Source organism: Schistocerca serialis, chromosome 4, assembly GCF_023864345.2.
Source record: "Schistocerca serialis cubense isolate TAMUIC-IGC-003099 chromosome 4, iqSchSeri2.2, whole genome shotgun sequence".
In the NCBI taxonomy this organism is placed as follows: Eukaryota; Metazoa; Arthropoda; class Insecta; order Orthoptera; family Acrididae; genus Schistocerca; species Schistocerca serialis.
Window position 1 is genome coordinate 710,529,107 of NC_064641.1, and position 27,292 is coordinate 710,556,398.

The 27,292-nt window shown below is 43.3% G+C and overlaps 1 protein-coding gene and 1 non-coding gene across 2 annotated transcripts in view; both read right to left on the reverse strand.

Moving 5' to 3' along the window:
* Window positions 1-27,292, reverse strand: part of LOC126474865 (rap guanine nucleotide exchange factor 4) — a 429,508-nt gene that overhangs the window by 236,821 nt on the left and 165,395 nt on the right. The window lies entirely within an intron of this gene.
* On the reverse strand, window positions 8,425-8,497 carry Trnaa-cgc (transfer RNA alanine (anticodon CGC)). Its single transcript has one exon. It is a non-coding gene; the product is annotated as a tRNA-Ala (tRNA).

The following is a 27,292-nucleotide window of genomic DNA, read 5'->3' on the forward strand; positions in this document are numbered from 1 at the left end:
GCTATGGTCATCAGTCCCCTAGAACTTAGAACTACTTAAACCTAACTAACCTAAGGACAACACACAACACCCAGCCATCACGAGGCAGAGAAAATCCCTGACCCCGCCGGGAATCGAACCCGGGAACCCGGGCGTGGGAAGCGAGAACGCTACCGCACGACCACGAGATGCGGGCTCGACCTCATCGAAGTGTTTGATGTCCTGAAGGAACACTTCGAGGCCCGCATTCTGGCGCTCGGATATCCAGAGGCCACTGAAATGTGCCTCGATTAGAAGCCATATTCTCCGAATTTGAACACATGGACTCCCTTTTTTTGGGGCTACATTAAAGACACGATGTGCAGCAATACCCCCGAAACCATTGCTGAGCTGGAAACAGCCATTCAGAGGATGTCATCGACTGCATCGATGTTCCGACACTTCAGCGGGTCATGCAGAATGTCGCTATTTGTGTGCACCATATGATCACCAACGATGGCAGGCGTATCGAACATGTCGTAACCTAAATCCAAATATCCGTAGCGACGTTTACATGTTGAATAAAATGTGTGTACGCCGTAGTTTGTAACTAATTTAAGTTTTTTTTCGTGTAGTACGTAGGAAGAAATGCTCATTATAATAAACTATCGGAAATAGGAGGGGGTACAGAACTATTTAAAGTTTCATTTCTCCCACACGCTGTTCGAAAATTGAATGGTACGATATAGTCGAGGGTGTTTCGAAGAACTCTCTGCGAAGCACTTAAGTGCTAACTGCAGACTAATCATGTAGATGTCGAGGTAAATGTGGGCGGCTCGAGGATGGATGGCGAGTGCAATCTGCAGCTCTAGAGACCATAGTGAGTAAGTGAGTAATCAACACAAAGGAAGAGGATGGAGTTGTTCTTTGTACGGCGGAAATTGGATAGACTCGGTGTTCGCACCGTAAAGTGCTGAGGGAAGCTCACTGCACTTAGTTTTAGGGTGGGAAGGATAAATGTGTTCAGCAGAAGACTGGAGGGCACGTACTTCTCTGTTACCGTAACTAGCTTCCACGAAAAACTCTGGGTTTCTAAGGATGACACTGAGGCTTACGCTTCATCGTCAACTGATATTTCGCTGTATTTCCAATATGCACCGTAATCTTTGTGAGGAGTAGATACAAATGGAAGAGATGGTTGTCTAAAATTATTTACTGTACTTAACTGTGACTGTTGCTCGGACGGCGATAATCTCGTATTTAGCCGATCCTATGAAAGAGTCTTAAGCCACATTTACAGAGCAACAAATGGAAGTGAACGGTACTGAACACGCGTTCGCAGACAGTTCGCCAGCGTTCACTGCCATTTGTTTGCATCTATGAACAAGCGTTTACATTACAGAGAACGGAAGAGAACACGAGTTAGCTAACATAACCTGTTTTTTTGGCGCTAATAACCAGCTCACAGGATACAATACTATACACCAGAACAGAGCCACGATGTAAAGCTTTGATATTCAGAGAGGATTACTTTCGGTGATGGAAGCATGCCTTTTGAAGTAGTAAACAAAATTGGGTTGAAAAGGATGAATTTCCGTGTTTCAGTTGCTTTGGCGGGGGGGCAGAGCACTTAAAACTGAATTGCAAATCCATCTTTCCTGAAAATTAAGCATTAATCCAAAACTTTGCAGATACGTCGGTTGACATTACTACTGAGTAAGGAATTTTATAGTAGAGCACTAATTACTGACTACCAGCGTTGCCTGAAGAAAGGCTAGCACTTAACCTTTGGTTATTAGTAAACGGAGGCATTGCTCACTTCCAATTACTGCTATATACCAGACAGTTTCTAATGTCTGCAGTGATATATGCCAAGCACTTCAAGGATTATATTAAAGCACATACAAGAAAGATAATGTCAATAAAACATGAGTAATCTACCACAAACTATTTGATAGAATCTGCTATATAGTTTGTTACATGGCGGATAACATGACCCCGCGTAAACAGTTTTTGTTTATCGTTAGAAATCTTTTATACAAAAGTGACAAATCAACTATGTAATTACTGATATCAAGGATGTAAGTAACGAGAATGATCAGCCATTCGTATATTTTTAATTTTAATCAACATATACACATACACAGACGCATATAATCACAAATGTTTACTTTCACGGAAATTTATTCCGTTTTAACTTTTTATTAAAAACAATTATAAAACTTGTGGTTATTCACATCGGTTACGCCTGATGCCAGCTTCTAATGAATTTGTCGTCTTTCTCACATCTCCAGTAGGACCTTTGGGTACTTTACTAATTTTTCACCAATCATGTTTCGTTGCCTTCGGCATTTGTGTTATACAAAATAAAGTCGCACTGCATGACTCGATGGGAGAATCCGAGGTACAGGATGAGCCGCCTCACTGGCAAGGTTTTCCTCTCTTTCGCGCACACTGACAAATCAGACAAAGAAACAGTAATACCATATCTCAATGACTAACTTGAAACTTTCAGCTCAGGGAGTAGCGTACAGAGGAACTATGGCTCAAGTCTTAAAGAACAGTTAACTGAAAACTGAATACCTGTGTACCCAGTATAAGAAATCCTCCGTATAACGAAACTTCAGAAAAAACAGAGACTGTCCGATAATAGGTATCGAACAAAGCAGAGGGCTATAAATAGAGAGATGCTGAATAAAATGCGTTTGGCAGTCGAGATAGCGGTATGTGAAAACTTCAATGACTATCGTAGCAGAATATTGTCTAAATATCTTTCACAAAATCCACAGAAATTATGGTCATATGCAAAGGCTCTTAGTAGCCCCAAAGCGAGTGTTCAGTCACCCACGGACAAGACAGGAACTGAAATTGGGGATAGCAAAGCAGAAATGCGTAACACTGTTTTCAAATGGTCTTGTACAAAGGAAAACCCAGGGGAACTGTCCCATTTTAATACTCGTACCACTGAAACGACGAGTGAAATACACCTTTGTGTCGATGGTGTTGAGAAAGAGCTGATATCGTTAAAATTAACAAACTTCCAGAACCCGATAGAACCGCTATCAGATTCTATAGTGAACTACCGGCTGAGTTAGCAACTCGTAACTATAATCTATCTTATGTCCTGCAACCAAGAAACCGTGCCCAGTAGTTGGACGAAAGCGCAGGTCACACACATCTATAAGAAGGGTAGCAGAAGTGCCCCACAAAGCTACCGTCAAATATCTTTCACATCCATTTGTTGTAGAATCTGGGAACATATTACAAGCTCAATCATAACGATGTATCTCGAACAGAATGATGTCCTCCATACCAACCAGCATGGAATTAGAAAAAAAAATGTAATGTGAAACCCAACTCGCACTTGTCCCACATGACATCCTGGAAGTCATGGATCAAGGTAATCAGATAGTGGCAGTATTTTAGGATTTCCAAAAAGCAAATAACTCAGTACCACGCCCACGCCAATTATCGTAAATATGATGGTCTGGGATATCAGGCGAAATTTGTGACTGGATTGAAGATTTATCGGTAGGGAAAACGCAGCTTGGATAGAGAGTAATTGAAAAATGTAGAAGTAACTTCAACTGTTCCCTAGGGAAATGCGTTGTATATAAACGACCATGTGGATGTGGATGTGGATGATGATGATGATGATAATAGTAATGTTAGACCTTTTGCAAATATGCAGTTATCAACACTGAAATACTGTCCGAAAGATTCTTCATAAATATTCAATCAGATCTCCATAGGATCTGGAAAAGGTGGAAAGACTGGTAACGTGCTTTAAATGCATAAATGTGTGATTATGCACTTCACAAAACGAAAAAAGTATTTTATTAATAAAATATCAGTCAGTCACAGTGGGAATCGTTCAAGTCGTACAAATACCCGGGTGTAACACTCTGTTGGGATACGAAATGGAACTATCGCAAAGGCTTTATCGTGAGTAAAGCAGGTAGCAGTCTTCTGTTTATTGCTACACTACTGGCCATTAAAATTGCTACACCAAGAAGAAATGCAGAGGATAAACGGGTATTCATTGGACAAATATATTATACTAGAAATAACATGTGATTACATTTTCACGCAATTTTGGGTGCATAGATCCTGAGAAATCAGTACCCAGAACAACCACCTCTGGCCGTAATAACGGCCTTGATACGCCTGGGCATTGAGTCAAACAGAGCTTGGATGGCGTGTACAGGTACAGCTGCCCATGCAGCTTCAACACGATACCACAGTTCATCAAGAGCAGTGACTGGCGTATTGTGACGAGCCAGTTGCTCGGCCACCATTGACCAGACATTTTCCATTGGTGAGAGATCTGGAGAATGTGCTGGCCAGGTCAGCAGTCGAACATTTTCTGTATCCAGAAAGGCCCGTACAGGACCTGCAACATGCTGTCGTTCATTATCCTGCTGAAATGTAGGGTTTCGCGGGGATCGAATGAAGGGTAGAGCCACGGTCGTAACACATCTGAAGTGTAACGTCCACTGTTCAAAGTGCCGTCAATGCGAACAAGAGGTGACCGAGACATGTAACCAATGGCACCCCGTACCATTACGCCGGGTGATACGCCAGTATGGCGATGACGAATACACGCTTCCAATGTGCGTTCACCGCGATGTCGCCAAACACGGATGCGACCATCATGATGCTGTAAACAGGACCTTGATTCATCCGAAAAAGTGAACTTTTGCCATTCGTGCATCCAGGTTCGTCGATGAATACACCATCGCAGGCGCTCCTGTCTGTGATGCAGCGTCAAGGGAAACCGCAGGCATGGTATCCGAGATGATAGTCCATGCTGCTGCAAACGTCGTCGAACTATTCGTGCAGATTGTTGTTGTCTTGCGACAGTCCCCATCTGTCGACTCAGGGGTCGAGACGTGGCTGCACGATCCGTTACAGCCATAAGGAGAGGATGCCTGTCATCTCGACTGCTAGTGATACGAGGCCGTTGGGATCCAGCACGGCGTTCCGTATTACCCTCCTGAACCCACCGATTCCATTGGATCTCGACCAACGCGAGCAGCAATGTCGCGATACGATAAACCGCAGTCGCGATAGGTTACAATCCGACCTTTATCAATGCCGGAAACGTGATGGTACGCATTTGTCCTCCTTACACGAGGCATCACAACGTTTCAACCAGGCAACGCCGGTCAACTGCTGTTCGTGTACGAGAAATCGGTTGGAAACTTTCCTCATGTCAGCACGTTGTAGGTGTCGCCACCGGCGCCATCCTTGTGTGAATGCTCTGAAAAGCTAGTCATTTGTATATCACAGCATCTTCTTCCTGTCGGTTGCATTTCGCATCTGTAGCACGTCATCTTCGTGGTGTAGCAATTTTAATGGCCAGTAGTGTAAAATATTAGGGAAATGCTGTCAGCCTACAAAGGAGACTGCTTACGAACCACTCGTGCGACCCGTCCTGGAATATTGCTCGAGTGTGTGGGAACCGTATCAAATAGGACTGACGGGGGACACTGAACGTATACAGAGTACGGCAGCACGAATGGTCACAGGGTTGTTTGACCCGTGGGAGACTGTCGCAGAGATGTTGAAAGAACTGAACTGACAGACTCTTGACGACAACGGAAACCATCCCGAGGAATTTTACCAAGAAAGTTTCAACAACCGGCTGTATATAGTGACACTATAAATACACTTCAATCCCTAGTTATCACTACCTTAGATATCCCGTGGTCACTAACACTGGTGATCCGAAACGTTGTGGCCACAACCCACCGCGCGACTGAATACCACTTGGGGGCGTTATGCGTGGTCCTGTAAGACGGAACTGCTGCGAACGCTGCCCGGTGACCGTGTGAAAGTATCACAGAGTCGCCAACGGTTGATTCGTCCTACTTGAGCGCGCTTGCGCAGGGCATCGAGGGACGTGAAATGCGTCGAAGCGAACGCGATCAGTGGGTTTCATATTTACGCGCGAATTCGACCGGTTCGCGGTCTTTTTTTCAACGTCTGAAGTTGTGATCAGCACTGTTCAAGTGCCAGAAGCGCGTCATGTACATGAGCAGTTAACCATTTAAGTACCGGCCACGCCCAGCATTGCTTAAATTCCGTGATCTGACGGGAACCGGAGAATTCCACGAGGCAAGATCGTTGGCATTTGTGCTGTGGTTTGTTGTATCCCAGAAGCACGTGTGATACCTATATTCTTTACAATGAAATGAATACCCCTAGCTGCATAAAGGCGTTGATGTAAGTCAGCGGGGACAGGTTAAAGTGTGTGCCCCGACCGGGACTCGAACCCGGGATCTCGTACTTAGATGGCAGACGCTCTATCCATTTTTTTCTTTTTTTTGTTGGATATAGTTCGTTGCGTTTGGTCTGGGCGGACGTCACAAGACATCCACTCAAGTTGATCTTTGATTCCTTGACTGAGTTTTTTTTATTACAGAATGCACGCAGCCCTCTGACCCAACAACGCATCTGAGCCACCGAGGACACAGGATAGTGCGACCGCAGGGACTCACCTCTGACACGCCTCCCGTCAGATCCACATTTACAACTTATTGTCCCGCACTATATTCATAGTGTCCCTGCCCATTATACTCATTACTCACGGCTTGTTGCCGATTCCCGTAAGAGTTCGGGCACTGTTTGTGCATCCGCACAGAAGAAGGTGGTCAAATATAATACACCTATATTCTTCACATATAAACTTTACATTGGACCACTCCACTGCTCACGCAACTCACATCAACAACAAAAGTATACAAGACAGCAGATGAAAGCTTTTTGTATTATTAGCGCCAAAGCGAAGATGATGCGAACGTCTTTTGATAGGCCGTTAAGAGAAGGACGACCAGCAGAACATGAGCGAACATAAGCGAATGCGAACTGAACTCTAATGCCGTTTGCTCCATGCAACTAGCGTTTGCACCAGACAGAATTCTCATTTGATGCTGCACATTCGTTTATATTCGTTTCGGTGTAAAGTGGGCTTTCGTATTCTCGGTGTCTCACGGGCTGATAATTTTATATTGAGGCTGCGACCCAATTAATTTCACCAACAGTTATTGGTACCTGCCGTTGGAGGCAGCCGAACGTGGACACCATTATGTAAGAACGTTGTGGCCTTTATGCCATATCTGCGCCTACATGCTGTTATATTTTGTGGTTACGTTTCCATGGGCCGTGCAGGATTAGCCGAGCGGTCTAAGGCACTGCAGTCGTGGACTGTGCGGCTGGTCCCGGCGGAGGGTCGAGTCCTCCCTCGGGCATGTGTGTGTGTGTGTGTGTGTGTGTGTGTGTGTGTGTGTGTGTGTGTGTGTGTGTGTGTGTGTGTGTGCGCTTGTCCTTAGGATAATTTAGGTTAAGTAGTGTGTAAGCTTAGGGACTGATGACCTTAGCAGTTAAGTCCCATAAGATTTCACACACATTTGAACGTTTTAATGTGCAGTATAGAAAGACACACGTCGCTGTAAGCTAGCAAATGCGTAAACGGAACGCAATGCGACATGTGGTCTGAGACAGGGAGACAGGTGGGATGAGTAGAAAGCCGTGTTGTGATGGAGTCTACTGAGACAGCGGGGATTCACCTACGAGGCTTGGCGCTAAAAAGTGTATCTTAGCTATATTATTTAGAGTTCGGTACGATTGCTAAGATACATCTCCAGCCGTGCTGCTGACGTTTCTTGCACTGTCAAGTTGTTGAAACTAAATGCAAATCTCACTTACTATTGATAATCAATGGTGGACAACATAATCACAAGGACGCCCTGAGCGGGCTGGCACCAAACTTTTAAGAGAGCTCAATAGGAGCTTACAGCTCCAGCGACAAAACTCGTGAATTCGTGTATGAAGCGTGATCTTGTTTAAAAGGGAACAATTTGTTGGGAATTTGCCTCGGATGAAAAACTCATATTAATCTTATGATCATGTGGAGGAGTCATCGATCGGTTTCTGAAGAGGCAAATGGTTCAAATGGCTCTGAGCACCATGGGACTTAACTTCTGAGGTCATCAGTCCCCTAGAACTTAGAACTACTCATACCCAACCAACCTAAGGAGATCACACACATCCATGCCCGAGGCAGGATTCGAACCTGCGACCGTAGTGGTCGCGCGGTTCCAGACTGTAGCACCTAGAACCGCTCGGCCACCCCGGCTGGCTCTGAAGAGGCAAGATGCGGTTCACTGTGTGAAGTGCCATTTTACTTAAAGATGGAACAATTTGTGAAAATTTTTCTCGGAAAACATGTAAGTGCGATCTCGTGCTGATCTTAATATCGTCTGCAGTGGTGGTGGTGGTGGTGGTGGTGGTGGTGGTGGTGGTTAGTGTTTAACGTCCCGTCGACAACGAGGTCATTAGAGACGGAGCGCAAGCTCGGGTTAGGGAAGGATTGGGAAGGAAATCGGCCGTGGCCTTTCAAAGGAACCATCCCGGCATTTGCCTGAAGCGATTTAGGGAAATCACGGAAAACCTAAATCAGGATGGCCGGAGACGGGATTGAACCGTCGTCCTCCCGAATGCGAGTCCAGTGTGCTAACCACTGCACCACCTCGCTCGGTCGTCTGCAGTATTCCCTATGACTTTTCACGGTGCTCGAAAATTAATATTCATATAATGGAGGGTATATATTTATCAATAATGTAAAGGATTTTCAGAATATAATTTTTACCAGTCTACAAAAAAGGAAGGAATAATTTAGCCTTAAGTTATTGCCAGTCCCGATCCAGTCATTTATTTAAATTTAAATATTTCAGAAATTTTCTCAGATCATAATCATGTGTTCTTTAGTAATCAGACGACCAGCTGTGCAGCTGTGTCAATAAGCGAAGTCAGTTTTTCTAATAATTCAGATCTCAGACAAATGTTGTCCAGTATTAGCAGATAGGGCAGCATTGCACTAAGCTGTGGCATTCACTAGCAGATATATAGACAGCGTTATCCGGCGACACCATCATGACGTAAGAATTTTTCAGATTGATATCACAGGGCCATGGCGTGGCGCTGCTTAGGTCAAAATTTATCAATTTTCATGAGTTAATATATTAACAAAAAAAAAACCATTTTTATTATTTTTACACGGGAAAGTTACAGCGTTGATAAGAAATTCCTATCATATGAGACACGTACTGTCACCAATGCCATGTATGACACACGAGAGACGTGTTTTCCTATGGAAGATTCGGTTGACTTGTCGCCTTGTCATCAAAGGTCTGCGGTTCTCATTCGAAAGCCACTGGCTTTCGACTGCTAATAGAGTAGCCGTGCAGAATCAACTGTCATTATAGGTCCTCACCTTACACCTCGCTATTGCAAACGGAAGTTACATCACGACACAGACACAAATTTGAATACAGCTAACAGCGAAAAAAAAAGCAAAACTAAAAAAATAAAAAAAAACATTTGGTACATGGGGGATTTGAACATGGCTCGCCAGCATGGCAGTCCAACAGCGTGACAAGCTGTTGCTCTTTCAGACTGCTCTATATTGCTCTTCTTGTTCTTCAATCGTTCATGTTTCTATTTTGCTTTTTTCCACAGTTAAGTACTCCTTTTTCCTGTTTTAATGCTTGATCCGTCTTCAGTTTTTGACGGACTGTCTGCTGGGCCCGGTTACCATTAATCCTGAGGGGGTGTGATGGGAAGTTTCTCTCGTCAGATGTGTTGGAGCCGCATCATGGATATACCTCACAGCTCTACTTATTATCAGAGGTGCACTATGTGGAAGATTTCATCAATATGTCCACTGACTTATCGCCAACATATAAAACGTTCAGTCTTTTTCTTTCTAGTGCGTTTGTCCTGTACCGGGGAAGGGTGGCATTGACGGTTATTCGCGGATATGGTGTGGTTAATTTAAGGGGTGGCTGCTTGCCCTTCGTATCACCATCCCGTTCACCCTTCCGGGACGGAATATGTGTACCCCAACTGTCTGCGTGTGGTGGTAAGTGAAAGAGAGCGAAAGTTTTTTAAACGGTGGCAAATCGTGCAACTGAGGCGCGACTTGGATACCAGCCTATACTAACCTAGCGGTGTGTTCAAAATGTTTCTAATGGTTCTGAGCACTACGGGACTTAACATCTGAAGTCATCAGTCCCCTTACAATTTAGAACTACTTAAACCTAACTAACCTAAGGACATCATACACATCCATGCCCGAGGCAGGATTCGAACTTGCGACCGTAGCGGTCGCGCAGTTCCAGACTGAAACGCCTAGAACCGCTCGGCCACAGCGGTCGGCTAGCGGTGTGTAACCTATAATCAAAACGTACCGAGACGGATGTCGAGCATAACCTGTCCAACCGACAAGCGGATTACCATCAACAGTCTCACACGCGCTCATTTCAAGAGACACTGCAGGGATTTCTGATTTAATGCCGGAATTGAGGCACAGCATACCGCATAAAAGCCTCTACTCGCTGGCGAAATTCTACCTGTGACGACTGTTCCATAACCAACATTGAATCTAAACACTTTCGGGTCAAACACCGTCACATTTGTGCGGGTCATAGACTTCATGTACGGAAGAGTGAGAAGCTAAATCTAGACTATCGAAAATAGCGATTGTTTCGGCCTTTGCTTCGTCTCTATGCCTGGAAAGTTTAAGGCCGCAAGTCTGTGCCATTGCTTTAGCGCACACTTTGAACCGCTGTATACGAACAAAGCTACGTTTAATATTAAGCTGCCTTGGATATGAAAGCTTCTTTCACAATGCAGCAAACACCACCTGCAAACTGCCCTGTCAGGGCGCCTACAAAAAAAGTGCGAGGTGAAGTCACCCAGTAAGTACGCCATTCGTGCCCTCGAGGAGTCAAGACCAGTGGACTGTGGACTCCAAACAACCTGTCACGTAACATGCCAAAGGCATATCAAATGACTATCGATTTTGAGCTCTTTACGTACGGCGGGGGAGGGGGGGGGGAATTCTAAACACACATTTTACGGAGTAATTTAGTTTGCTGTGCCTGAAATACTATTACTTCATTGTTTGTCGTTGTTTATGGCATATATTTCAAGAAGTTTCAGAATTTATTACGTTGTAATACTTTTCTCCAGCTGTGTTTTCAAAAAAGGGGAAAGCTTTGTTATTTTGGGATACCGAATAGCAAGATATCGATAACTGTTTTCTTCCGCAATATTGTTACTAATTTCCTTTACAATAACAATGATTATCAGCTCTGAACACGACACTTGTCAGAATGCTGAATGGATCAATCTCAGTCGTAATCGTCGTCGTTCGTGACGACGACGTTATATTCTTAAGCTGTCAAATTGTAGGAGATAGAGGGTACATGATGTAACAGTTATCATTTTGCTCCTTTTATTTTTATTTTATGCGCTAACTGTGAGCAGGAAGAAAGTCTCTTCTTATATGCACCCATGTAACTTAGAATATCTCTACTTTTGCCACTGTGATTATAACGGGAATGTGTGTGGTAGGACGTAGTATGCTGTTTGTTTACTCGTTGAACATGTCGTAAGCTGTTAATCTCGTCTATCCCTCTAATCACAGAAAATACTGAAACAGCATCTTGGAGAATGACCATACGCAAACTGTCGTGCTCTCAGATGCATAGCCGAGTCTATGATCGATAGTTTTAGTATTTGTTATCCACTGAAATATTTAAGGAATTCTCTTTTATAAGGCGTGACCCGAACTCTACAAAAAAAGCTGGGTTTGTCAGCTACATTTTCTGAGTATTTTGATGTAAAAGATTCGTGGTCTCCAGTGATTTGTTACAGAGCAATTGCATTTAGTTTCATTTCTTACACCCTTTTCTCTTTGTATCCGTTCTGCAATGAAAATATGGACGACACAACAGTGGAGATGTCGATGGTATGCGGTATGCTTGGAAGCAAGCTTGTAAAAATGTAGATGTCGTTCTCAATTGTCGACTGGGATATACTATGGGGTGGGTTCAGCCGCCTGTTAAGAGTATTCATCCTCCGCGCACATTAACCCCTTTCCCTCGGATATGTGGGAGTTGTCTCTTACATTTATTTGTAAAGTGTATGTGAGTGTAATTGATACGTGTATAATGTAGTGTTACACCTGTTTTGCATTTTGATGATGATGACAGAAGGGAGATGGTGAAATCTGGTGCTAGCACATGGTCTACTGCTCTCAAATAGCGCCAAGAGGGCCGCAGAGTTTAACGCCCCTATCCGACGGACGGATCAGCATTAACAGTCACAAGCCCTCACTTCATGAGATACTGCGGAGAGGTTTGGTATTTAATCCAGGACGCTGGCGCGAAGACTCACGATCCGGATCTTCATACTACCACCTATCCTGCCCTTGCTGGACAAACACAGAAGGTGAAAATTTCATTACCATCGGGATTCGAACCGGCGAACGTGAGAGTCGAGCGCCATCGCACAGGCGTGTGTTAACTATCTCCTATATGGAAGCGGGTAACAAACTATTTAGTTTCAGTCACGGTACTTCCCGTTGTCAACAGTACACCGTGGTGAAGTGATGGGATAGCGATATGCACGTATAAATATGGCGGTACTATCGCATACGCAAGGTACAACAGGACACTGCATTCGCGGAGTTTTCATTTGTACTCAGGTGATCCATGCGAAAAGGTTTCCGATGTGATGATGGCGGCACGGCGGGAATTAACAGACTTTGAATGCGGAATGGAATGTAGAGCTAGACGCATGGGTCATTCCATTCCGGAAATGGTTAGGGAATTCAATATTCCGAGATTCACAGTGTCAACAACATGCTGATAATACCACATTTTAGGCATTACCTTTGGCCACAGACAACGCAGTGGCCGACGGCCTTCACTTAACGATCGAGAGTTGTCAGCGCTAACAGAGAAGTTCAAATGGCTCTGAGCACTATGGGACTTAACATCTGAGGTCATCAGTCCCCTAGAACTTAGAACTACTTAAACCTAACTAACCTAAGGACATCACACACATCCATGCCCGAGGCAGGATTCGAACCTGCGACCGTAGCGGTCGCGCGGTTCCAGACTGTAGCGCCTAGAACCGCTCGGCCGCTCCGGCCGGCTAACAGAGAAGTAACACTGCGTCAAATAGCCCAGAAATCGAAGTGGCACGGATGACGAAGGTGTCCGTTAGGACTATGCGGTGAAAGATGGTGTTAATGGGCTGTGGCAGCAGACAACAGAAGCGAGTGCTTTTGCCAACGGCACAAACATCACCTGCACCGCCTGCCCTTATATTGTGACTAGTGCTTTTGACAAAATATCGATATGTCGATACGTGAACAAATTGTACATCGATTTGCCTCAGACAAATTTCCCACTGATATCGATATCTCCATAACGACATTTCGATATCGAATGACGATATTTTTATTTTATATTACATTCTTTTCGCAATTTTCGGTAAATTTTAAAATTGTTCTAGAGCATAATTTTACTTTCACTACGTGAAAGAGTCTTACCACTTTTTGAGCTTTCATTACGTCCAGTCTCTCTCTTTGACTGTGTGCAGCAAGCATAGGTGGCACAAAGAAGAAGTCCGATTGAACTCAGAGGCGGCGGGGTGAATGGAATAACAAGATTTCCGATGTCATGAAACTGCACACCAGTTGCGTTAAAAAGCAATTTTTAACGCAACTGGTGTGCTATTTCTGGACGTCAGCATTCTTCAAAAACAGTTGCTGGCAATGATGAAGAGAAATCTGAATGACGAGATTGGTCTTAGCGGTGACCGGACACGTGTGAGCGGGAAATGCTGACGTAATCGGCGCTCGGAGCTACCAACAGAAACTGCAAAGTTTAATTCCACCATGTAATTTTGGCTCTACCACTATTAGGTCGCTAGCGTTTTCAGAAATGAGAAAACAGGAAGTTTGGGGCAAATTCGATATTGTGACGAAACTGAACGACGGAGCCATCTAACACTTTTTACTGTGTCACAAATAGTTACCGTTGTTAGCAAAGTGGTTATCGCTAAGCGTCAACGTGCAACGTTCTCCTTTCAATTATTGCTCTAAGGGGGATAAGCAGGCTGCTAGCTCGTTGATGTACACAATATCTAATAACCAACCACCACTTAAATATACAGCTCTAAAACTGGCAGTATACTTATATTTACAATGTGCAACCCATATTTTTATAGGCCGGTAGGTCGATGTTCTTTCCGACCTTATATGGATATAAATACACTTTTTGCGATACACCGAGGGCTGATAGTGAAACATTTTTTTAAGTGTGGATATATCGGATATCCGATATTTTTAAAAATATCGACAGTTCTACTTGTGACCATATCGGCTGGGGCCTAGACGACTGAAAAACCGTGAGATGAGTATCGCACAGCCCCACGAAGCTATGGACGAGTGTTGTCAACAAGACACTGTGCAACTGGTGGTCCAGCTGGATAGATCATTGACGGGAAATCTTTGTGTTCGGCCCTTTGGAGACCATTTGCAGCCACTCATGGACTTCATGCTCTCGAACAACGATGTCAACGGGCCACAGTTGTTCGCTATTGGTCTGATGAACATTCTGGACAATTCGTGCGAATGATTTGGCTACCCGGATCGCCCAACGTGAATCCCATCGAACATTTATAGGACACAATCAAGAGTGCACGCCGTACACAAAATGTTGCCCCGGCAAGACTTTCGCAATTACGATGCTGCTTTGCTCAATTGCTGCAGTATTTCTCCAACGACTTGTTGAGTCCATGGAACGTTGAGTTGCTGCATACTCCGGATAAAGCAAGGTCCGACACGATATCAGGCGATATCCCACCACATTTGTTACCTCAGGATTACGTCCACTGCACTATTCGTCTTTAGCTTGCATTCCGTGCTGTCCGATTCTGTTGTCCAGTGTTGGTTGTGCGTTAACAGTGATACATAGCAGCATGGATAGGTTTATTTCTTAGTTAACCCAATATATACCTCCTGTACGGTTTCACGGAACGTATTGGAAGAGCAGCAGAACATCGCTATGCTGAGCCGCCCCCCCCCCCCCCCTCTCTCTCTCTCTATCTCTCTCAGTCTACTCTCACAGCAGAATTCCACCTACTTTCCAAACTTAAACTTCATAGTTGCTTCCCATTATACATTGCGCGACTGGCATTCCTGGAAGAGAGAAAAATACTTGAAAGATACTGGCAGGCTCAAAGCTGCGAAGGCAAATCGTCAGCCGTGCCTCAGTTAGAATATTCCCGTGGGGGTACTGGGTCTGACACTCTATGAGAGACAAGATTTAAACAGATCAGGAAGTTTAAAAAGAGCGCACACACTGCTATAGAATGGCAGATACATCGAGGGTCACAAAAATATTTCGTCACCTCCCTTGTGCTTTATCGGTGGTTGCAGACAATGAAAGCAATTTTAAAAATAAATGGAAATCATTTCTAACTGACAACTCTTACTCCATAGAACAAGTTTGGAATAGGTAACGTCTGCGTTTAGACGGGTCACATATGGCTTTTTTTAATTGTATTTCAATTTTAAAATCTCTAGTTATGTGAATGGGCAGCTTGCACCCACATTAGTGTCGAGGGAATGTCTAATATTTGTAAACGTACTGACACATTCGACATTATAGACAGCTGTCGCAAATATAATCCACAGACCTACAAATAAAGAAGCTATACTCACTGTAAACGTAAGCATCGTAGCACTACACTCATCTTTTCAAAATGCTTTCTTAGGCGTTACTGAAAATGAGAGCATGGCACCATATAAAAATAGCATCGTTCATTCAGGATCTCGGTGACGGTTGCAAGTATTGACCATAATGAAATATATTCGCCACCCTCCATGTTTTTGGGAAATACTACTCATCGAAAACATTGTTTCAATATCTTGAACCAAACTGACATATAAGAAAAAAAAGGCGAAGTGAAAGATTGTATCGGAATAATGTGGCTTGCTGCCCATTAAACAAAATACAGCCAGCGACTATCACTTTAACTGTCATTATGTCGCATGCATACTCCATCGCTGACGTCGCTATAGTAACGCTGTGTGTCGCGTCAATTTGGTGGGCGTCCTCAATTACTCAACGCTATAGCCCCTTCCCCCACTACCACCCCGTTTGTTCACGCCAAAGCCGTGCCATCACGCGACAAAAGCGCAAATCCTCTGTTTTAAAAATAAATAAATAAATAAAGAATATTTCGCTCGGATTTTCCGGCATGTGCGCACATTTAAATATTTACAATATTGACGACCAAAACCACGAACTTAGTGAACGCACCTCATATTGATTACACTGAATTGTGCATGAAACTCCGCTAAGCAATCGTTGCCGAGGACAGCGGACAGTGAAAACACACTGTCGAGCGACATCTGGCACCGCAGCCGGCTGCACAATTGGACTGTGGACAGCGGCCGTTCCAACTGTACGTATCTGCGTGCTACAAGCAACCAGTAACCGTTTGGAGGTCATTGTTTTAACGACGCCTGTGCTAATACGCACCAGTTATACGGCTCTTAGACACACATGCGCCAGTTCCTCGTCGAGTTTCTTGGCGCTATGCGAGCTCATGCCTTCAAAACAGGTTTAGAGTTGTACACTGATAATCCTGATTTAAGCGCAACTTTCCGTTCCCAACAATAAACTGCAAGGCAAATACAGCAAAATTCTTTGTTTAAAGAAACTGTCCGGTTTTCTCTACTGATGCTATTTAATATAGGCTATCTTAACAACACTGTGTTTTAGCAAATCAATGCTGAAATGGTAAGCACTGCAAGCAAGCCACCACAATTTTTTCGAAGGAGAGATTTATTTAGTTCATCTTCAGACGCTGACGCACAGTCGTATCTTCCTTATCAGTGTCAATTACCGGTTTTACGTGCTCTTCATGAACAAATGTACGCCACAGTCTTTATGCGGGCTTAGATCCCAAGATATCGATTGATAAATAAATAGTTTATTCCACGAAACTGTGATTGCTTGCTCTGTTTCCTTTCTGTTATACATTATCTAAGTGCGCCACAGTAACTTATCTAACGAGCGGTTTGGTCATCTGCAAAATTTTCAATCATATTTTGTAATATATTTCGTGCTGCGCGAGAACTAAATGATTCACAATTCTCCCGTAAGCACCTTTTACAAAACTTGCACAGTTTGACTCTCATTTACTGTAATTCTCCTGTCCAAGACGACTGATAAGTCGGTCTTTTCTGTGTTGCAATCAGTTTTCAGCCACAGCAGGAGCGTCTTACAATCTTCTCTCAGTGTGACACTACGAAGACAAAATTGTATATTGTATACATTTAGAAAGTATTTGGGAACAAGATAAGGAAGCAAACCACAAGGTTTTCTGTTGAATATGACATTATCGATGTTGCATAAAAAGTTCTCGGTTTACTTGACGCGTCAAATTTGGAGAAAATCCCGAGCTTTCGATGACTACCTCCGTCATCTTCATCAGTTTTACCCCTGACTAAGATGATGGAGGTAGTCATCGAAAGCTTGGGATTTTATCCAAATTTGACGCGGCAAGTAAACCGAGAACTTTTTATGCAAGGACCCCGTCGCGAAAGACTTCGTAGTCATTATCGATTTTGATTTCGACCGGTTAGATTTCAGAGAACTTGCGATAAATGACATTTTATGAAGACTGAAGGCATGGAGGTGTACAACGACTGACTAATTATTTAAGCTAAATCTGTAATTTCATACAGTTTTGTAGGAGCGTGCACTTCCAGCCCTCTGCATGTTTATGGTACTTCAGTCATGCTAATAGTATATACTGCCAGGTTAAATATGAGAAAGAATTCACTTTCCCGCAGGATACGCTTCTAGATTGCAGCCTTTGTATGGAAGTAATAGAGAATTATAGAGAACAATGTTCTCTCTATCACGTTCGTTATTCTTTCTAATATCCTCCACACCTGTATTTCAAGATGCATTGAAGGGAGGTGCTCCTTACGAAGTTCAAGTGAGTCTTCTCTTTTCGTTCGAGATGCCATGGATTAATTACGTCCCTGAATGCGAAAATAAGCTACAGATATCAGACGGCACCGAAAACGGGAAATAATTCAAATACACAACGATACTCTTCTCTAGTTGCCTTTCCATTCAGGTTTTGTTTTGCGTTTCAGAAAGACATTACTGCACCACATATAATTAAATATTAATTGTTTTAGTGAACCATCTCTGCCCCGTTCTACACTGAACAACTAATCACCCTTTAGACTTTTGTTGGATAGAAAAAAGATTAATAAAGAAATATTAATCATCTGTCTCTCATTCACTTAGTTTCAGGCTGGACTGCTGTAGGAAGTTTTCTCAAGTTAGAAATTGAATACGCTGGAAATGAGAGAAATATTCATAAGAATTCACTGTGCGATGAAACTGCCAACATATGCATTAACCCCCACGATGAAACACGTGATCTCAAGGAAACGCAGTAAGAAATAAATCGAGAAATAGTCTTCATTCGTTAACATGTCTTACTTTTTTTATAACTTAGATTTCCCTTCACTTGCGGTCCATCATATACGTTATTTAGCAAATAGCTCCTACGTTAGGTTGACAATCTTAACATTACATCATTGAAACAAGATTTACGGAAAAGTGTAGTCCCCAAGACAGAAAATACTTCTCAATACTCTTTATCGAAAGAAAATACCGAAAAATTAAAACAAAGTGGATGCTTTCGCAACTGAACCCTGTAACTGTAGGAAAAGAATCATGATATAACGAGTGTTCATATTACATGTTTAACCTTCAGAAAATACAACGGGAAGTTGGATTTCACTGCTGTTAGTACGATGCAAATTCAGCTCTAACGCACGTGATCATCGTCATTACACCCTTATCTTCATCCACAAGACCTGCGAAATGGCTCATCCAGCCAGCCAGAGTGAGAATCAGTAGTGTAACGTGTTCATTTCTTTTTTACTCGTACATCCAGACCATACTACAGATCAGTATGTCACCACAACTAAGAAACCACGTTCACATTCGGGGTATAGAGGAATATTCGATGCGAGTCGTAGGTTTCGATCAGTAACAGAGGAAACATGCGACAAACGCCGCAAAATAATTTGCGACTATGACGTGACATTACTGGCAATTTTTTTCAGACGGTCTACGGTACAGATCAGTGTCACCACAGCCTGTTTTTTTTAAATTTTTTTTAACAAAGGGTAACGTGAAAGCACTCATTAACATTACGTCACTGGCAAAAGCCGACGATTTGTATCGAACATGCCTCTTGACCCTACATTAGCGGTTTAGCCAGCTCACAACCAAACTACCGTCTTTCAGTTTAACTTAGACTTCGGGAAACGCTGCGGATTAGCCAGGGACCACAACCTACACCAAAAAACAATATAGAAGGAAAATAAATACTGTTAGTGTTCTGTTCTTTCTCTGTTTACCACGTGTCACTTCACTCGCAACACCATCGGTACGTCACGCGAAAAAGCCAACTTCCGGTATCTGTAGGTTCAGTTTACCCATTCTCCTTACTGCTATCCTTTTACGTGCGAGAATTTGTATATTAGTCTTTGAGACGTAAATCGATTGTGAGATCGCCGACTTCGTCGAATTTTTTACTGATATCTGGTAAACAACAAAAATGTGCTTCGTGTCCAAACAGTTCATCACCGCGGCACAACAGATAGCATCGAGAAGACTCATGAAACTAGTTATCGATCGCTAAACGTAATATACAACTTGTCATGTCAGGAAAAGATGCCAATTACAAGAAATTGTAACAGGAGTTTGAGGGAAATAATATTGTAGATGAGATGTAATTACGGTAGACGCCGCATACATAGCCAAATGTGGGAGTTTGCACAGAAAATGGCGATTTAAATATATGTATGTAAACGTAACTCGCTGTTAAGAGGAGACTACTACTGATGAATAGCAAACAGTTATTTCTCGGTAGTAGTAAGAACCCAAGAAACATGTTCTGCTCAGTGCAACTAATGAAATGAAGTGAAAGTTACACAGCGCGTAAACTTTAAACAACTTCACGATCATTATAAAAGAACATGCTAGAACGAACTGGGGAACATAAATACTGACTGTTTCCAGTTGTCACCAAAACATCGCGTAAGAGAGATGAAAGTTCTTCCCGGATAAATTTCACTGTACAAATGCACAGGCTTTTTATTACTGTAGTCGTAGTTTGGTCTGTAGTTGAAATGCACTTCGTTTCACTTGAATGTTATCACCGTTGAAAATATCAGAAGATGAAACAGCTGCGTGAGTTACACCCATAACAAAATACTCGCCTGTCTACGAACTATTACATGCAATACCTGAATTAATGATGGACTGTTGAGGAGCGGCCACGTTGCATGGGGGAGGGGAGAGGGAGGTTGGGTGTTCACTGTATATACAAACATATAAAAATTGTAAAATGTAAACTTTCACGGCTGGAAATGTCACAATTAATAAAATGTTCCGGGCTATTATGCCTTGGTCGAATGCATTTCACCTTAAAACCCGGCGTTTCATCCCCATCTAAGGAGGACATTTTCAAGAGGGATCATAGTTTTTTTTCAATGTGCGATTCACACAGTGGCTCGCAATGCGACTGAAACGCATAAAAAAGGCCGCACTCTTGTTGTCATTCACTTCGCAGTTTAATTGTATGTGCTCCTTCCTCGCAATCATTGTACCACAAGTTTCAACGGCGACGTAGACACAAGGCAGGCCGTGAGGCGTCGCGGCGGTGGTAAACCTGTACCTGAATGTAGCAGTCGGGCGAGGATGGTGCGGCAGGCGTGTAGGAGGCTGACGGCGTCCATGGCAGGCGGACAGGTAGTAGACACAGGTAGCCAGAGCACTCACAGGCAACTGGCGCGCCGCTAAACTTAGCGCCACGGCGGCAGCGGGTCAAGGGCTGCCCCGCCGGCCTCGTCACGTGAGGCGTGGTACCCGCAGCTGGGTTCGCAGTAAACAAACAGCCGAGGACGGCGCAGCCCTGTCTGCTGGCATTGCCACTACCTCTTCCGCAATTACCCGAGACGGGGGAGGGGGAACCCCCGGAAGCCCAAGCTCAGTGAAGAGACGAACAGCGAACTGAGTAGGCAAGTAGGCAAATACTAGTCGAGCTCATTGTAAAGATCTGTTCAAAACATTGGGGATTTGAACTGCTCCACGTGAATACATTTACCAGTTAGTTCAAATGGTTCAAATGGCTCTGAGCACTATGGGACTTCTGTGGTCATCAGTCCCCTAGAACTTACAACTACTTAAACCTAACTAACCTAAGGACATCACACACATCCATGCCCGAGGCAGGATTCGAACCTGCGACCGTAGCGGTTCCAGACTCTAGCGCCTAGAACCGCTCGGCCACTCCGACCGGCTACCAGTCAATTGTACACATCAAAAATAACATTAGTAATTACTGCACAAACAGCTCTGTCCATGGCCATGCAACAAGAGATAGACTCAACTTACACTTACCAAGGAAAAATAAACATAAAACTCAAAACAGCATTTTCTACCAAGGAATAAAACTGTACAATAAATTACCAAAAGAGACAAATTGGAAAAATACACTTATATAAAAAGGCAGCTAAAAAGTACCTGTTATGTAATACATTTTATACACTTAAGAATTACTTAGAAGAGACAGAGTAGTGGTTTGATAAAAGAAAATGTTATACAAATAAATAATAATAATTATTATTATTATAAAACATCCATCATTCCATATAACACCTTCACTTTATGTTTCCTTCCTTCTTTTTTCCTTTCTAGAAATACTTACCCCTCAGCTATGCATAGCACAATACTAACACTTCTTCCACTTTCTGAGCTCAACATCTCACTCATTATGGAGGGATGCTGACTCAGTTTCTCAGGGTAGCAAATGGGAAGTTGCGGTACAGAAAATGGCCCAGAGATCACCAGTGTGTGTGTGTGTGTGTGTGTGTGTGTGTGTGTGTGTAGTGAGTGAAGTGTTATGAAACAATGTGTGTATAGGGTGTGCAGAGACTGATAATGAGATATGAGTGAACAGTATGGCATTACATTATTTAATAAGTTAACTGTAAAAAAAAGTATTGCATACCGGGAGTAAATCTAATGATTGTCTCTAACTAGAAGTCTCTAAATACCGGGTCATCAAAAAGTCAGTATAAATTTGGAAACTGAATAAATGACGCAATAATGTAAATAGAGAGGTACAAATTGACACACATGCTTCGAATGACATGCGGTTTTATTAGAACCAAAAAAATACAAACGTTCAAAAAATGTCCGACAGATTGCGCTTCATCTGATCAGAGTAGCAATAATTAGCATAACAAAGTAAGGCAAAGCAAAGATGATGTTCTTTACAGGAAATGCTCAATATGTCCACCATCATTCCTCAACAGTAGCTGTAGTCGAGGAATAATGTTGTGAACAGCACTGTAAAGCATGTCCGGAGTTATGGTGAGGCATTGACGCCGGATATTGTCTTTCAGCATCCCTAGAGATGTCGGTCGATCACGATACACTTGCGACTTCAGGTAACCCCAAAGCCAATAATCGCACGGACTGAGGTCTGGGGACCTGGGAGGCCAAACATGACGAAAGTGGCGGCTGAGCACACGATCATCAGCAAACGACGCGCGCAAGAGATCTTTCACACGTCTAGCAATACTCTGTTTTTTTTTGTTCTAATAAAACCCCATGTCATTCCAAGCATTTGTGTCAATTTTTACCTCTCTGTCTACATTATTCCGTGGTTTATTGAGTTTTCAAATTTATACTGACTTTTTGATCACCCGGTACATGTGCATACGAATTAGTTTATTTTGAATTGCCTAAACTTGTAAATACTTCGACTTGTCCTACATCCTTGTAAAAAGAGATCTATGGATGAATAAAGCTGCTGCTACTACTTCTGCTACAGTGGAGATATTCGAGGCTATAGCACAAAGTTTCCCAAACAATTCCGAGATTTCAAGTAGTGGGATCAAGAGAGTCGCATGACTTGTAAATTCAGTATATAAAGCGAATCATAAACTTGCGATAATAATAAAAACATATTTATGCTCTACAATGTTAACATAGATCACGTATTAAGTTAATGACCAGTATGATGAAATCAAGTATTTTGTGCATGTAACATTCGACAGGTGAGTGTACGTGGAAACAAGTGCCCCATCCCATATAGCACTAAACAGGTCTTAAATATCACACAGACATCACTGACACAAATACATTCGAAAATGGCTACAGGTCGATACTTGCCGGTAATGACCTATATCCAGGGTGGTCAGAAATGGTCTGAAATGCTTGTAAGGGGACTGCAGGGAACGTTGTGACGAGACATAACTGCTCATAAAAAAATTCAATACGTTGGGCCGTTTCCGAGTTGATTGGCTTTGATATTATCCAATCGGGACACAGCGCGGGCATATTCAAGCGGCCTGCCGGAGACGGTGTCGCCAAACGTGCTCTTCATTTGGTTTACGAAAACCAAACAAGAGAGCGATACAAAAATTGGACGTGGGACGGTAGTAAAAATAGAACCCGAGCCAAAGGCTGAGCAATCTCGTGCGTTATCATCTACTCTATGAGAACAACTAATTGTATCTGGCGGGCCACATTAATTTACCGCGCAACGGCCTGATAAGCTCACTTCAATGCTAATTAACTCGGAAATGGTGCAATATATCGAATTTTATTCTCAACAGTTATTTCTTAGCACAATTTACTGTGCAACATCCTTAGAAGTACAGTATTCATGGTGCAATAAACGTCATCTTACATCATAGAATATGACAGCCTAGGCCGGCTGCTGTGGCCGAGTGGTTCTAGGCGCTTCAGTCCGGAACCGCGCTGCTGCTACGGTCGCATGTTCGAATCCTGCTTCGGGCATTGATGTATGTGATGTCCTTAGGTTAATTAGGTTTAAGAAGTTCTAAGTTCTAGGGGACTGATGACCTAAGATGTTAAGTCCCATAGCGCTTAGAGCCATTTGAACCATTTGACAGCCTAAGGTGTTTTTTCTAAGATTATTTCATCGGTCAGTTCCAATTATGGTATTAAACGTCTCTCTTCTGCTGCTGCACACTGGTGCTCTCCATCAGTCTATGTGCTAACAGGGTCTTGGAGCGGGGATCGTGAGAGATGGTACACTTTCCCTTCTTCTGTTTCTTTGTTTCGTTCGTGGCGTGTGTCCTTCATGATTTATTCGAAATACAACAAGCCTAAGACTAGTCTACAAGGTAAGGATGCAAATCTCCCTACCGCCTCAGACAAAATTACAGCTTTAACAGATAAAGCAATTGAAACAGATATCCATAATTTTGATTTGCAGCTCGTTGTATTGGCCGTGTTTGCAGTTAAAATCATTGGATGTGAGGTCCGCCAGTTATGCAAAACACCGTTTTTCTCATTACCCAAACATTCTTCGGCACCACTGTCCCATCATCAGTGGGTTTTCGTTTTTATTTATTCTGCAATGTGAACATTTTTGTTAAATGATTATAAAATTATGTGCATTTTTAGTTCAAGCAACAGATCGTTTCTTTTTGTAAACACCTTTACATTTGGTGTGCATGAATTTTCTGGATCAGTTGTTTGTTAATTACTACAGGTAGCTTGTCATCTACAACCAAACGATGTAGTGATTAACAAACAACTGATCCAGAAAATTCAAGCACACCAAATGTAAAGGTGTTTACAAAAAGAAACGATCTGTTGTTTGAACTAAAAATGCACATACTTTTATAATCATTTAACAAAAATGTTCACATTGCAGAATAAATAAAAACGAAAACCCACTGATGATGGGACAGTGGTGCCGAAGCATGTTTGGGTACTGAGAAAAAAGGTGTTTTGCATAACTGACGGACCTCACATCCAACGAATTGAAACAGAGTTTTGATGGATATTTCTCAACTGTAGATACACTGGCCAGCTGTCCAGAGCCTGAATAACCACCTTACGCAGCGCGGACCGCGGCGAGACGAGCAGGAAGTGTGTCAGTAGGTGTGGAAGGTACACAACAGGATGTGGAGCCATGCCACATGTAGTGCTGCGGATTCGCGGTTGAGGATCCATGTTGTGAACAACCCGATTGAGGTGGCCCCACAGAGTTTCGATTGGGTTTAAATTCCAGGTGTTTGGTGGCCAGGGGAGTGCGATAAACTCATCCTGGCGTCTTGGAATAACGCACATACACTGCGAGATATGGGACAGATTGCAGTGTCCTGCTGGTCGATGCCATCGTGCCCAGGAAAAAAAAAACTGTATGCTGGGGTGGGCATGGTCCCCCCAAAGGATAGATGATTATTTGTGTTGATCCATTGTGTCTTCCAGAACAACGAGATCACCTGGGGAATGCTACGAAGATGTTCCCCAGACCATAATGCTCCCTTCTCCGGCCTGAACCCTTCCGACGGTTACTGTGCGATGTTTGCTTTTAGACGTTTCACGCCGAACACGTCAAGGCTTGATTCGTCTGAGAAGGCCATCTGTCGACACTCAGTGGACACCCAGTAGCGTTATTGGCGTGCAAATTCCAGTCTTCGTCGCCGATGAATAACAGTCAGCCCGAGTGCGTGAAGTAGGAGCCTACTGCAGAGGCCCATACGCAGCAACGTTCTCTGATCACTGTAGGTAGCCCCTTTATTCATCTGGGCGGTCAATTCGCAGTTCTCGGTCTCGCGGTCGCGTTCTCGCTTCCCGAGCACGGCGTCCCGTGTTCGATTCCCGGCGCGGCCAGAGATTTTTCCCTGCCTCGAGATGACTGGATGTTTGTGTTGTCTTCATCATTTCATCATCATTCATTAAATTGGCGAGATTGGGATGAGCAAAGGTTGGGAATTTGTACTGGCGCTGATAACCGCGCAGTTGAGCGCCCCACAAACCAAACATCATCATCATCATCATCATCATCTCGGCGGACGGATGCCAACAGTTGCACGTCTTTTCGCCGGTGTCGCCCGGGCGGTTCTAGGCGCTTTAGTCTGGAAACGCTCGACCGGTACGGCCGTAGGTTCGAATCCTGCTTCGGGCACGGATGTGTGTGATGTCCTTAGGTTGGTTAGGTTTAAGTAGTTCTAAGTTTTAGGGGACTTATGACCTCAGATGTCAAGTCCCATAGTGCTCAGAGCCATTTGAACCATCTCTCGTTCACCCCTGTCATCAATGTCCCGTGGCGCACTGTAGTTGTCTCGGCGCCGGTTTTGGATAGCTCCGTTTCGCCATACACGGTGCACTCTATAAACGGCGGGACGCTAACAGTTTTCAAATTCTGCCGTTTCAGAAATGCTTTCACTCTTGGCCCGAAAGTTAATCATCATGCCCTTTTGGATGTCAGTTACATCGCTTCGTTTCTGCGCTATGACAATGACTACAATGTTTTCCGCTTCACCCCGGCACGCTTTATATACCCTCCACTGCTAGTGTTGCCACCTGCTGTCTGTGAGTGGTAGACGTCGAACATAGGCGGTGGTCACATTAACGTGTCTGGGGCGTGCGTAAGCCAAGTATGACTGGATAATACATCCTTTGTCGCTTTCCAGTACTTGCGAACTTCTGCTCGACGGCTCAAATGGCTCTGAGCACTATGGGACTTAACTTCTGAGGTCATCAGTCCCCTAGAACTTAGAACTACTTAAACTTAACTAAGCTAAGGACATCACACACATCCATGCCCGAGGCAGGATGCGACCGTAGTAGTCGCGCGGTTCCCGACTGTTCTGCTTGATGAAGAGTAAAAACTGGTAGACCCGAAAAACAGGCTCACTTTAAAACTTAAGTATCAAAATCAAATTTTTGGAACTTCTTGATTTAAGATATAAGTTCTTATGCTTCCACGACCGGTGTCATTTTGGATCAAATAATTTTGGGTATTGGGCTGCGTCATTGCAACTACTGAACAGCAACACGGCCGACGTTTCGACCTACTTGTTGCGGTCCTCTTCAGGGCCGTTCTAGGTTTCTATTCAGAAAGATAACCCTCATATAAATAAAAGAGCACTCACTGTTTTGCTGCAATTTTATACAACATATTCGTGTGGAAGTGTGTTTTCTATTATTACTAATATAAAAACTGTTAAACCTGGAAGTTTAAGAAAGACTGACAAGGGTGTGAGTGAGAATTTGTCCTACGTCCTAGCTAATAAGCTATAACACAGATTAGTAATGCTCATCGAGACCTTGTGACTCACTGAATTCATAACAGTATTGAAAAGTTCTATACCTGTGAAAAGGTGTTTAATGAAAACTTATACTGTACTTAAAATTGAAATATAAAAATTAATATTTAAAAAATATCATTTCTTACAATAGAATCTCTTTTATTGATATTAGTGAAAGTGTCTTCCGCGAAATTGTTTTTACTGAAAGGTTGTCGCTATGGGCAGAAGTTTAGAAAGCTTTGCTATAGCACTTTCTACAGCTGACTTTTTCTGCTTTCCTGC